The sequence below is a fragment of the Acanthochromis polyacanthus genome, chromosome 4 (assembly GCF_021347895.1).
Source record: "Acanthochromis polyacanthus isolate Apoly-LR-REF ecotype Palm Island chromosome 4, KAUST_Apoly_ChrSc, whole genome shotgun sequence".
Classification (NCBI taxonomy): Eukaryota; Metazoa; Chordata; class Actinopteri; family Pomacentridae; genus Acanthochromis; species Acanthochromis polyacanthus.
The window spans coordinates 8,400,640-8,414,492 of NC_067116.1; positions in this window are offsets into that span (position 1 = coordinate 8,400,640).

Genomic DNA, 13,853 nt, shown 5'->3' on the forward strand with positions numbered 1-13,853 from the left:
TAGTCTGAATAGTGGAGGTGGATGTTGGGATGTTCATTTTAAAGAGTTTGGTATGGTATTGTGTATCTAAATTTACAACAATGTGAAATATTTTGCAGACTGAAATATTTATCTACAAAGTAAATACAGTAATTGAGTATATTCACTTAATTATTTTCAGTCCCACTGTATTCTACATTTTTATCCTTTTAACTAGATTTTTTTTTTTGCCTTCTGCATTTTACTATTTGGTCACTTGGGGGCAGCTTTGTCCTTTTTCATAAGGGAGTAAATTAAAATGGGCATGGGATCTTTCTGTGTGGAGTTTGCATGTTCTTCCTGTGCAGCGTGGGTTCTCACACTCCAAAGACACGATGAGGTGAACTGGTGTTTATAAATTATCCGTAGGTGTGAATGTGAGTGTGCTTGGTGGTCTGTCTCTACATGTAGCCCTGTGATAGACTGCCTTCGCCCTGACTCAGCTGGGACATGCTCCAGCAAAAGTCGAGCCACAAAATATGTTATTTTTAATATGCCCAGGATCAATCAACAGCAACTAATCAACAGTTAAAATTGATAAGAATATCGATTTAAGCAGGTGTGAGTCAGTGAACTAAGCATTAGATAAGATAATCTTTTATTGCTCCCACAGCAGGGGAAATTTCCGTTGTTACAGCAGCATTTTTACAGCAGCAATACAACATGTATTATAGTAAAAATAAGAAGAATAATAACAATAATATGCATAGTATGTGTTAAAGTATTTGTTTTATAACGCTCTTACTCACTGTATTCAGAGAGGCTTTTATTTTGAAGTCACACTATACAGGAAATGATGTAGGTTCACTGACGAAAACTTGTTCCTGGCGCGTAGAGCCAATGTTGTTGTTCACAGTCTTGCCACGGAGTTACTTTGCTCTCCAAAAATAAATATGTCCAGAGAAGAGACTAAAGAGCACCTGCGAGAGTCCTGGTTATTCTGCGCCCCTCAACAGGTTATGGGCCCAGGCACCCAGCAAGGTACCCACACTCGGCAAGGTATCCAGACACCACGGCACCGAGTCAGACAGGCAAAGTTGAACCGACGGACCGAGGCTGCTGCAGAAGGTGTGCAAGGGCGGATTTGAGCCGAATAAAATAACCAGACGCAGAGGTAAAGCAAACGTGAAGCATTACACGGAGCTTGGCATGGACTTTGAGCAAGTTATGTGACAGCATATTTGAAGAAAGAAGCGCGATGTATTATGCAGGCTACTAAGCTAATCAAGCAAAGCTAAAATGAAGTTTGGGCGCCAGAGAAAATAAAAATGGCGGCTCGTGCTGCAGGAACTCTGTCCCCGCAACTGTTCTTTGATGGATCAGAGGAGAAGTATGACCTTTGGGAAACAAGGTTTTTGGGACATTTACACATATTAAACCTGAAAGAGACTATTTTGAATGCACCAGCTGGTGAAGAACAAATAGTAGCAGACAGGAAAAAGAACCCAGATTGCTATGCTGAGCTAATAAGGCTAATCGATGATAAGAGCTTGTCATTGATCAGACATGAGGCTCAATACGACGGCAGAAAGGCATTGAAAATATTGAGAGAGCATTACTCAGGGAAAAGTAAACCTCGTATCATAAACCTGTACACGTCTCTGACAAAGCTTAGAAAAGCAAACAACGAGTCAACTGCGGACTACATCATAAGAGCAGAAAACGTGATTATAGCTCTTCGTGATGCCGGTGAAACGCTCAGTGATGGTTTGATCATAGCCATGCTTCTTGGTGGTCTACCAGATGCCTACAAACCACTAGCAGTACATGTAACACAAAATGAGGATAATGTTACATTTGCTGACTTTAAAAGAAGATTGAGAATTTATGAAGAATCTGAGAAAATGAGCACACGTGAGACCACTGATAATGTGATGAAAACTGATGCAAAGCAGGAGAGAGGTGTTCACAGAAAGTACACCAGCAACCCTGAAAAAAAATGATGATACTAACATTACATGTTTTAAATGTGGATTAAAAGGACATAGAGCAAGAAAATGTCTCCGAAAAGTGTGGTGCAACAACTGTAAGAGCAACACACATCATGAATCCCTGTGCAAGAAGAAAGATAAACAGGACAATGCAAGGAAAGTCACAGATGAAGATGCAAATGACTTCCTTTTCAAAGCCGCACAAACAAAAGGAAATGGTCCAACCCCCAAAGTGAAAATGAAGGGCATTATGGTTGATGCTGGAGCGACATCCCACATCGTAAATGACATAAAGATGTTTACGAGCTTTGATGACACTTTCCAACCAGAGACTCATTCAGTGGAGCTTGCTGATGGGACGCGTTGCAGTGGAATGGCACAAGGCAGAGGAACAGTGATGATACGCCTACTGGACAGCGACGGACGTGAACAGAGAGCACAACTGAGGGAGGCTTTGTACATGCCATCTTATCCCCACGACATCTTTTCAGTGTCAAGAGCTACTGGTGGAGGAGCAACAGTAACCTTCAAGCGAGGAGACAGTCACATAGTCACCAAAGATGGTAAAAGATTCGACATTCATGAATATGAAAAGCTGTATTACCTACCTACTGTTGATAATGCTGACCAGTGTAAAGTGTACCATGATGTACAAACCTGGCATGAGATTCTTGGGCATTGTAATTTTGACGAAGTGATCAAACTACAAAGTGTGGTAAAAGGTATGAACTTTAAGGGAAATGCAGTGAAGCCAGATGAAATGTGTGAAATTTGTACACAAGGAAAGTTTACTCAAACGAGGAATAGGGAACCAGACGTAAAAGCAAAGAAACCATTAGAGCTTATTCATACTGATCTAGCAGGCCCAATGAAAACTACAAGTATAGAAGGATACAAGTATGCCCAGTCATTTACTGATGATTACTCAGGGGCTATACTAGTATATTTTCTTAAGTCAAAAAGCGATGCAGTTCTCGCTACAGAAAAGTTTTTAGCTGATGTAGCACCCTATGGGGAAGTAAAATGTGTACGTTCAGACAACGGCACTGAGTTCACAAGTAAAGATTTTCAGATGTTGTTAACAAAGAATAAAATCAGACATGAAACATCTGCACCTTATTCGCCACACCAAAATGGCACCGCAGAGCGAGGTTGGCGAACACTTTATGATATGGCAAGATGTTTACTGTTAGAGAGCAAGTTACCAGACTCAATGTGGAACTATGCTATTCAAACAGCTGCACATATTAGGAACAGATGTTACAACAGGCGAACAAAGAAAACAGCATATGAGTCACTGACAGGAAAACTACCAAATGTATCCCAAATGCAAAAGTTTGGATCAACATGTTTTAGCTACAAACATGAAAAAGGTAAACTAGACTCTAGATGCGAACAAGGCATTTTTGTAGGCTACGATAAAAACAGCCCAGCCTTTCTGGTTTACTATCCTAAAATAGAGAAGGTCCAAAAGCATAGGTTGGTGAAATTCACAGCTAAAGCAAGTAAAGAAAAAGAGACACAAACGGCAGAGTCATTTGAAGGATTTGACAATACAATCAGAGACAGTGAGTTTCGTGATACAAAAGACAAAGATGAGAGAGCTCAAGCCGAAAACTTTGCAGAAAACAGTTCTCAGACTTTAAATGAACAAGTAGGAGCTGAGTCAGTAGAAGCTAATGCTGAAACTGTAAAGAGGAGAAATCCACCCAGAACAAAACAAAAACCAGTATATTTACAAGATTTTGAGACAGAGGACTCAATAGACAAATTACAAACTTGTGTGGATTTTTGTTACCGAGCAGTGTGTGACATACCAAAGACTTATGATGAAGCAGTGACATCATCCAAGTCAAGACAGTGGAAAAGCGCCATGGACGAGGAGATGCATTCACTGGAGGAGAATGAGACTTTTCAGCTAACCCAATTACCACCAAGTAAACAAGTACTGGGAGGACGATGGGTCTATGCAGTTAAAGTGGACATAGATGGTTCGAACAAGTACAAGGCAAGATTTGTAGCCAAAGGATACAACCAGAAGTCCGGAACAGACTATGATGAGACATTCTCACCCACAGCTGACATGACAAGTGTCAGAGTTGTCATGCAGAAAGCAGTGCAAGAGGATCTGATCCTGCATCAGATGGACGTCAAGACAGCGTATCTTCACGCACCCATTGACTGTGAGATCTACATAGAGCAACCTCAAGGTTATGAGAAGAGGTCAAAAACAGGTGAAAAACTGGTATGTAGATTGAAGAAGTCTTTGTATGGACTCAAGCAGTCAGGGAGAAACTGGAATGCAGTATTACACTCATACTTATGTGAAAATGGTTTTGTGCAAAATAGTGCAGATCATTGTGTGTATACTAAGGAACAACATGGTGAAAAGGTAATCCTCATTGTATGGGTAGATGACCTTATTCTAGCTGCTAATAATGAAAAAGCAATGTTTAATGTAAAGAGAATGCTAACTCAGAGATTCAAAATGAAAGACTTAGAAATACTTAAACATTTCTTAGGAATCGATTTTGAACAAACAAATGGACAGGTCAAAATGTCACAAGAGAGATATGTTAAAAAGATATTAGAAAGGTTTGAAATGCAAAACTGCAAACCGAGAGGAACTCCTTGTGAACCAAAACTTGATTACACAGAAAGTGCAGAAAAGTTGAAACAACCAAGACAGTACAGAGAAGCAGTGGGAAGTTTAATTTACTTGTCCACATGCACTAGACCTGACATTAATTTTATTGTCAGTAAACTATCTCAAAACTTCAGTGAACCTACTATGGAACATTGGAATACAGTAAAGCATGTATTTCGATATCTTAAAGGTACAGCTGAACAAGGACTGTATTTCAAAAAGAACACAGCAGAAAAACTTGGTCTAAAAATTTACTGTGATGCAAGTTGGGCATCAAATGAGATGGACAGACGAAGTACATCAGGATATTGTGCCAGTCTAAGTAATGAAAGTTCACTTATTTCATGGAAAACAAGGAAACAACAGACAGTAGCGCTTTCTACCTGTGAAGCAGAATATATTGCTTTAGCTTCAGCTATGCAGGAGTGTCTTTATTTGGAGCAGCTACTTCAAGGACTTGACAGCTACGAATATACAAAAACCAAAGTGTACGAAGACAATCAAGGTACAATCGCACTAACAAAGAATCCTGTTAACAGACAGAGATGTAAACACATTGATGTGAAGTACCATTTCATCAGAGGTGTTGTGACTACTGGAAGGGTCATTTTGGAATATTGTCCAACTGATAAAATGATTGCTGATGTGTTGACAAAGCCAGCTACTAGACAAAAGTTGAGAGATTTCAGAGAAAAATTGTTTGGCAATTAGAAAATGTTTATGCAACGAGATTGCTATTATGTAATGTGTTACCCAGTGAGCTAACAGCGAGTGGGGGTGTTAAAGTATTTGTTTTATAACGCTCTTACTCACTGTATTCAGAGAGGCTTTTATTTTGAAGTCACACTATACAGGAAATGATGTAGGTTCACTGACGAAAACTTGTTCCTGGCGCGTAGAGCCAATGTTGTTGTTCACAGTCTTGCCACGGAGTTACTTTGCTCTCCAAAAATAAATATGTCCAGAGAAGAGACTAAAGAGCACCTGCGAGAGTCCTGGTTATTCTGCGCCCCTCAACAGTATGTACAAGGATGGGAAATGAAAATGAAGAATACAATTGTAATACACTGTAAACAATAACAATATAAAGTGGCTTGTAAAGTCAATCTGAAAGTGCAAAGATGCAGCAGTGCAAAAATTGCTGTGCAAATTTTATTATGGTTTGAGATGATGCTGATGATATAAGTTCAGTTTATGTTAACATCAGCCAGTAATGTTGATGTTGTAAAGTCTTACAGCTGACAGTACGAATGACCTGCGATAGCTCCTTCTTGCAGGATGGATGTCTCAGTGTGCTACTGAAGGGGCTGCTTAAAGCCCCCACAGTTATATCCTCTCACCATAGGCATCAGTTTAGGGGGGGTGGTGGGGACGTGTCCCCCCCCCACTTTTTGTCAGGGGTCATTTTGTCTCCAACACATTCAAATTCTTCACATGTAAGCCGTTGTAAACCCAGTTATTTTCAGTAGTATAGAAAATTCCGACGCTCCTGAACGCACCATCCGCACTGGGCCGAGAGTTGCACAGACACGCAGCACACCTTCGTGAGGTTAAAAAAAAAACAAAAAAAACCCCGCACAGATGCTAAATTTGCGCCTGTGCCAAGTGGAAGCTCTGACCAGAGGCGTGCAGGGGCAAAATTTCGGCCCAGGAGAATTAGTACTATAGCGGCCCACAGACCCCCCTACCTCCATGTATCGATAGCTCAACAGCTTGAGCCTCTGCCTTTGGTGTGGTGGTTGTGAGTTTGAGCCCAACCTGTGGCATTTTGCCGCCGTTCTTCGACATTTTCTCAAAGTGCTGTGGTCTCCATCCCCCCCACTTTTAAAAACAAACTGACGCCCTTGCCTCTCACCCACTTCCTCTGTGGGGTCCAGGGAACAGTCCAGGACCTGAAACATTTACCCTCCATCATGATTTCTTTATACAGTGCCTTGTGAAAGTATTCGGCCCCCTTGAACTTTTCAACCTCTGACCACATTTCAGGCTTCAAACGTAAAGATATAAAATTTTAATTTTTTGTCAAGAATCAACAACAATTGGGACACAATCATGAAGTGGAATGAAATTTATTGGATATTTTATACTTTTTTAACAAATAAAAAATTGAAAAGTGGGGTGTGCAATATTATTCGGCCCCTTTACTTTCAGCGCAGCAAATTCACTCCAGAAGTTCAGTGAGGATCTCTGAATGATCCAATGTTGTCCTAAATGACTGATGATGATAAATAGAATCCACCTGTGTGTAATCAAGTCTCCGTATAAATGCACCTGCTCTGTGATAGTCTCGGGATTCTGTTTAAAGTGCAGAGAGCATCATGAAGACCAAGGAACACACCAGGCAGGTCCCAGATACTGTTGTGGAGAAGTTTAAAGCCGGATTTGGATACAAAAAGATTTCCTAAGCTTTAAACATCTCAAGGAGCACTGTGCAAGCAATCATATTGAAATGGAAGGAGTATCAGACCACTGCAAATCTACCAAGACCCGGCCATCCCTCTAAACTTTCACCTCCAACAAGGAGAAGACTGATCAGAGATGCAGCCAAGAGGCCCATGATCACTCTGGATGAACTGCAGAGATCTACAGCTGAGGTGGGAGAGTCTGTCCATAGGACAACAATCAGTCGTACACTGCACAAATCTGGTCTTTATGGAAGAGTGGCAAGAAGAAAGCCATTTCTCAAAGATATCCATAAAAAGTCTGGTTTGAAGTTTGCCACAAGCCACCTGGGAGACACACCAAACATGTGGAAGAAGGTGCTCTGGTCAGATGAAACTAAAATCGAACTTTTTGGCCACAATGCAAAACGATATGTTTGGCGTAAAAGCAACACAGCTCATCACCCTGAACACACCATCCCCACTGTCAAACATCGTGGTGGCAGCCTCATGGTTTGGGCCTGCTTTTCTTCAGCAGGTACAGGGAAGATGGTTAAAATTGATGGGAAGATGAATGGAGCCAAATACAGGACCATTCTGGAAGAAAACCTGTTGGAGTCTGCAAAAGACCTGAGACTGGGACGGAGATTTATCTTCCAACAGGACAATGATCCAAAACATAAAGCCAAATCTACAATGGAATGGTTCACAAATAAAGGTATCCAGGTGTTAGAATGGCCAAGTCAAAGTCCAGACCTGAATCCAATCGAGAATCTGTGGGCAGAGCTGAAGACTGCTGTTCACAAACGCTCTCCATCCAACCTCACTGAGCTCGAGCTGTTTTGCAAGGAAGAATGGGCAAGAATTTCAGTCTCTTAATGTGCAAAACTGATAGAGACATACCCCAAGCGTTATGAGTATATTTCCATGGGATTTTGATTGAGGTCTTCTAACTTGTGGAACTGTACGTGGATGTTCAAGTTTCACTTCAATCCTTTATATCCACTGTGAATTTTGCTACATCTCATTTCAGTGATGTGTGATTGACTCTGGTGTGTTTGTACTTCTTTAAACTCAGAATTGTAATCATGTTGGATCATGCTAAGCCTTAGATGTAGCAGCAGTGCCACTGCCAAGCAGTGTTGGGGGAATTTTTTTAGTTGAACATTTGTACACCGGGAGGCAAGTATTGTCATTACAATGGTTATTTCAGTCAAAGAATCAATCGAGGCTACCTTACTGCATGATCCAGATGCTCTGCAAAACTTGACATTTGTAGCATGTAGGCTGCTGCTTGGAGGTTGTTTTGTCCAGGAAAGGGAACTTGACAATTGATAACATCCAGTTAGTAGAGCCAAAAAGGACAGACAGTCATGTGAAATGCATCATGGAAATGGCAGCCTTACATCTGCAGTCTGCAGTCCAATGAGTCAGAAAGCACGTTTGTGACACAAAAATATGTGAAAATGTGCTTTTGTAACAGAAGATGTGACAACTCTAGTCTTCCCTAAAATGTGATTCATTATGCAGCTTCTGGTTAGATTTTACAAACTGAATAAATGATAATACAGGCATGCATCATCCTGTCTGCTGGTGACGAAGGCTCAGAGTGCTTACTGAGTAACAGGACTAGTGAGGCGAGGTGACAGCTCATGGGCTGAAGCTGCTGAGGTGACAGGAGGTCTCACTTTGTGAGCAAGGAGGCAGTTTCTGTAACAGATGGTCACCTGGGTGGGTGGGTGGGTGGGTGGGCTGGAGGTTCTTGCTGCCCTTTCATTAGCTCCTGTGTCAGCCATTTCTTTACTGGGGGAGGCCTCTGACAGGCAACAACTCCACTCAGCAGCACGGCTAACTGGATGTTGTCCTCAGGATAGAGGAAGGCAGAAACGCTTCAAACTGAAAAGGTGCTTTAAGGTGATGAAAAATTTAAACCACAGCTGGTTGTGATGTGTGCTCTGCCAAATTAGATACACTTTCTGCTGCATGTTTGCCTTTTGGCAAAAGACATTCCATCTTGTCTGAAATGGTGAATTTAAGTATTTCAAAAATTCGTACTCTGATGAATTCATGTACTAAACTGGCCTTGTACATTTGTATGGTCCTCTTATTTTTAAATAAAAAATAACTCTGTAGCTTGCTATGAATCAGGTTGCTATGTGCAACCATAGACACAGACAAACTAAATTTGTATTGTTCTTCTCTCCAGTAGATACCTGCACCCTGAGGTCATTTCCCTTGCAATTTACTGCACAAATCACTTTTGTATATATCATGTTTTAAAACATAAACAAGGAAAATATTTGACCAAATATGCACGTGAAAACAACAAAAATGTATCTAGTGCCTGAGTGCTGACATGCTCACTGTAACTATGGTAACATGGTAATATTTAGCAGGTATAATGTTCACCATCTTGGCTTAGCTGGTAAGCATAGCATACTAATATTGATTAACTGGCTAAATTCAAATTATAACTATACCTGTAATTCGGTTTGATGATGTTTTACGATATTGGGCAGTATAAATTGTTTCGCTAATTAAGGAAAAGATGAAAAGTGTCATGAGTGCGAAGATAAACCATCCTGAGGGGGACACAAAAGCATTTACAAATTTCATGACACACCATCCAGTAATCGTTGAGATATTTCAACCTAAAGCAACTAGATCAAAATAAGAAAGCAGGTCGCTGCTATACACTGCGAGATGTCGCCACCCATCAATTTATGAACAACAGTTTTGAAGCCTCAAGTTTGGAATTTTGATGTCACCATCTTGTGACAAACCTGCCAATTAAAAGGTACCCTTGCCCTAAAACAGGGGTGTCAAACTCAGTTCCTGGAGTTTTTATTGGATAGGGCCACTATCCTGCATGTTTTAGATGTTTCCCTCTTCCAACACACCTGATTCAAATGATCAGCTTATCATCAAGCTCAGCAGAAGCCTGATAACGAGCCTGATCATTTGAATCAGGTGTGTTGGAAGAGGGAAACATCTAAAACATGCAGGATAGTGGCCCTCCAGGAACGGAGTTCGACACCCCTGCCCTAAAACAAACCCTGCTTTATTGTCTATTTTGCTCTTCATGTGAGCAGAATTTACAAAATGGACATGAGCAGGAGGAGCGTGGCCAGGGTGAACCGGATCATGAAGGATCCTCTACACCCTCATAATGTGGTGTTCGAGTGGCTGTGCTTCGGTCGACGCCTTCGCCTCATTAAGGTGAAAACAGAGAGACTCAAGAGGAACTTTTCCCCTCAAGCTGTCAGGACTGTCAGCTCTGACCTCCAGTCAGCACCTCACAAACAACTACTATTAACATCCATCCATCCATTATCTATACTCCACTCAGTCCTCTTTAGGGTTACTGGGTGGGCTGGAGTCTATCCCAGCTGACTTGGGGCGAACGCAGGGGACACCCTGGACAGATCACCAGTCTATAACAGGGCTAAACAGACAGACGAACAGTCACATGTGCACTCACACCTACGGGCAATTTAGAATTATCAATTAACCTCAGCATATTTTTAGACTGTGGGAGGAAGCCGGAGTACCCAGAGAAAACCCACACATGCACAGGGAGAACATGCAAACTCCATGCAGAAAGATCCCAGGAAGGCCAGGACGCAAACCGAGGATCTTCTAGCTGCAAGGTGAGAGTGCTAACCACCAAGCCACTGTGCAGCACACTGCAAACACATAACTATAAATATTGCAACATTGCACATGAACATCACACAGACTGCATGTTCTCTGTGTGAATGCACATCCTCATTTTTGCACATCCACCACCTCCTGCACTGTGTACATACCATAAATATGTCCATTTTGCCTGTTTGTATTTGAAGAGTTCATTTGCAAAAACAGATAACTCCGTTTTGATAAATTTTCAGAAAACTTTTTTTTTATTGTTTACTTGAGATAATATCAATCAAACTGAAGTTGAGTGGATTTGACTCAGTACAAAAATACATGACAAAATAGAGAAAAAATAAATTATTAGTGTTACTGTTCTTATTATCTCAAGTAAACAATAAAAAATGAGTTTTCTGAAAACGGAGTTACCTGTTTTTGCAAAGGAACTCTTCGTTTCTTGTATATTATAGTTTTATTGATTTATATTTTTGTATTAATTATATTTTCTTTTTTATTTTATATTTCTATCTATGTCAACATTCTGTATTTATAAAGTCTGGTGGACAGTCACTGCATTTCATTGCCATGCTGTATGTGTATGTGATGAATAAAAAAAATCTAATCTAATGCTGCATTTAAAAAGTCCTAAAACTAGTGACTGAGACCTTAAACTCATAAGGAAAATGTTTTCTTAGGTAATATAATAGAGTCTTTTTCTCACTGACTTCTATGCAATGAGATTCACTAGACTTGATGATTTAATATCTCTGCAAAAGTCAAAGATTAGAAAAAGAAAATAATGTCCCCCAAAAATAAAAACATGGTTATATATCTTAACTTTGTTTCTTCTTCTTTCCTTTCCCATTAATGATCTTGTTACCCTTCAGGTTGCTATGGTCCTGGTCCAGTCTTGTTTTGCTCTCTACCTCAGTGCAGTTTCCCTTCTTTTAGATTATCTGTACCGTCCTCATTGCTTTCACCAGTCCCTTCATCCAGTCAGCCTCTGTGTGTGGACAGTTTGTCTGTTTATCTGCCTGTTTTCCACCTGTGTTTTCTGCATCTATTTATCCCTGTGTCGTTTGAGTTGTTGAAGTTTTTTGCTGCACCTTCCAGACACTTTCTGTTACAGCTTTGCCTTCCTGCCAGTTTTTGTTATCCAAGCCACCAGTTCACTTTGTTAAATCTTTTGTTCATTCAGCCTGCCTGTTTGCTGCGTATGCTGCATTTGAGTCCTCCTTTCTGAATAACAGAGTTTATGTGCTCTTCCTCCATACAAAACGGGATGCAAAGTAGTTCAAATGTATGAATTGGTACAGCAGCTGTAAGCAGCTACAGCAGGAACATGCTTCTGACAAACTGATCCTTCACTATGTATTCTCAGCAGAGGCCAGACAGCTATTTTTGCTTGAACACTTTTCTTATATTTTGTTGCTAATACCAATGTACTTCACCTGTAACAAAGTATTTTTAGACCGCTGTATTGGTACTTTTACAACACTTAAGGATCTGGACACTTCTCTCACCACCGTACACATTAGCTGCATCCTGTGCTCATTAGTATTTCTTCCTGCCTCTCTGCAGCGGATCACTGTGTTTAAGAACCTCTCTGACTATGAGGTAGCTGAAGCAAAACATACTGTAGCAAGCATCCTCAAGGTCATGTTATTCCAGTTCCATCTGCATATTTTGTGGCTTTATAGTAAAATGTCCAAGCAATGCATCAGTGATGCTGTTGTTGGTTCTGCGGCTTGAAATGCCTTTTTAATGCTTTACTGCTTCAGGTGGACACCACTGAGATAACATTTCTATTCTGTTGTTCGTTTGACCTCAAAAAGGAATTTCAGACTGCTCTTCTTTGTTACTGTGAATTCTAATTCGAGGGAAGAAAACTGAAATACCAAAATTGTGTCCAGTTAATAAAAATTATGGTTAGCATGAAGCATTGAAGCTTCAACAAACGAACACCGCTGCTATGAAGTGTATAACTGGGAGGGGGAGGTTCACATACAGCAGCCTCCATAATTATTGGCACCCCTGGTTAACATGTGTTCTTTAGCTTCTGATAAATTCTGGGTTTTTTCTAAATAATATAGGACCACAATGGAAAAAAGAGGAAAATCCAACCTTTAATTCAAGTGCATTTATTCAGTGGAAAAAAAAAAATCACACATTAAGAAATAATTCTTTTACATCAAATCATGTGTGCCACAATTAATAGCACGACTGATGTTAAAACGTTGTACAACCCCCTTTTAGTGGAAATAAGACTTGCAGCTGTAATTGCAGCAAAAGGTGGCGCTACAAAGTATTAATGCAAGGGGGCCGAATAATTTTGCATGCCCCCCTTTTCTGGTTTTTATTTGTTAAAAAAGTTTAAAATATCCAATAAATTTTGTTCCACTTCACGATTGTGTCCCACTTGTTGTTGATTCTTGACAAAAAATTAAAATTTTATATCTTTATGTTTGAAGCCTCAAATGTGGCGAAAGGTTGAAAAGTTCAAGGGGGCCGAATACTTTCACAAGGCACTGTATGTGAGTAAAAGCTGAACAGAAAATGTTAGTCCCCTACAAATAGTAAGCTCAGAGCTGACACTATAGCAAGCTGAATCAATGCCGCCACAGTCACACAGGCCTCTGGTCCTCTAGCTTCTGTAACTCAGTGCAATCTTTGGTTAGTTTTTTATAAAAGTAAAAAAGTGACGTAACAAGACAGGCCATCATCTAGGTCACAAAAAACTCACAAATATTAAATAAATAACAACACTAAATAATTTTGATGCTACCTTTGTCTAAACAAATGAAGTGAGAGCTAAATTTGCGCCTGTGCCAAGTGGAAGCTCTGACCAGAGGCGTGCAGGGGCAAAATTTCGGCCCGGGAGAATTAGTACTATAGCGGCCCACAGACCCCTCTACTTACATGTATCGATAGCTCAACAGCTTGAGCCTCTGCCTTTGGTGTGGTGGTTGTGAGTTTGAGCCCAGTTAGTGGCATTTTGCCGCTGTTCTTCGACATTTTCTCAAAGTGCTGTGGTCTCCATCCCCCCCACTTTTAAAAACAAACTGACGCCCTTGCCTCTCACCCACTTCCTCTGTGGGGTCCAGGGAACAGTGCAGGACCTGAAACATTTACCCTCCATCATGATTTCTTTATACAGTGCCTTGTGAAAGTATTCGGCCCCCTTGAACTTTTCAACCTTTGACCACATTTCAGGCTTCAAACATGAAGATATAAAATTTTAAT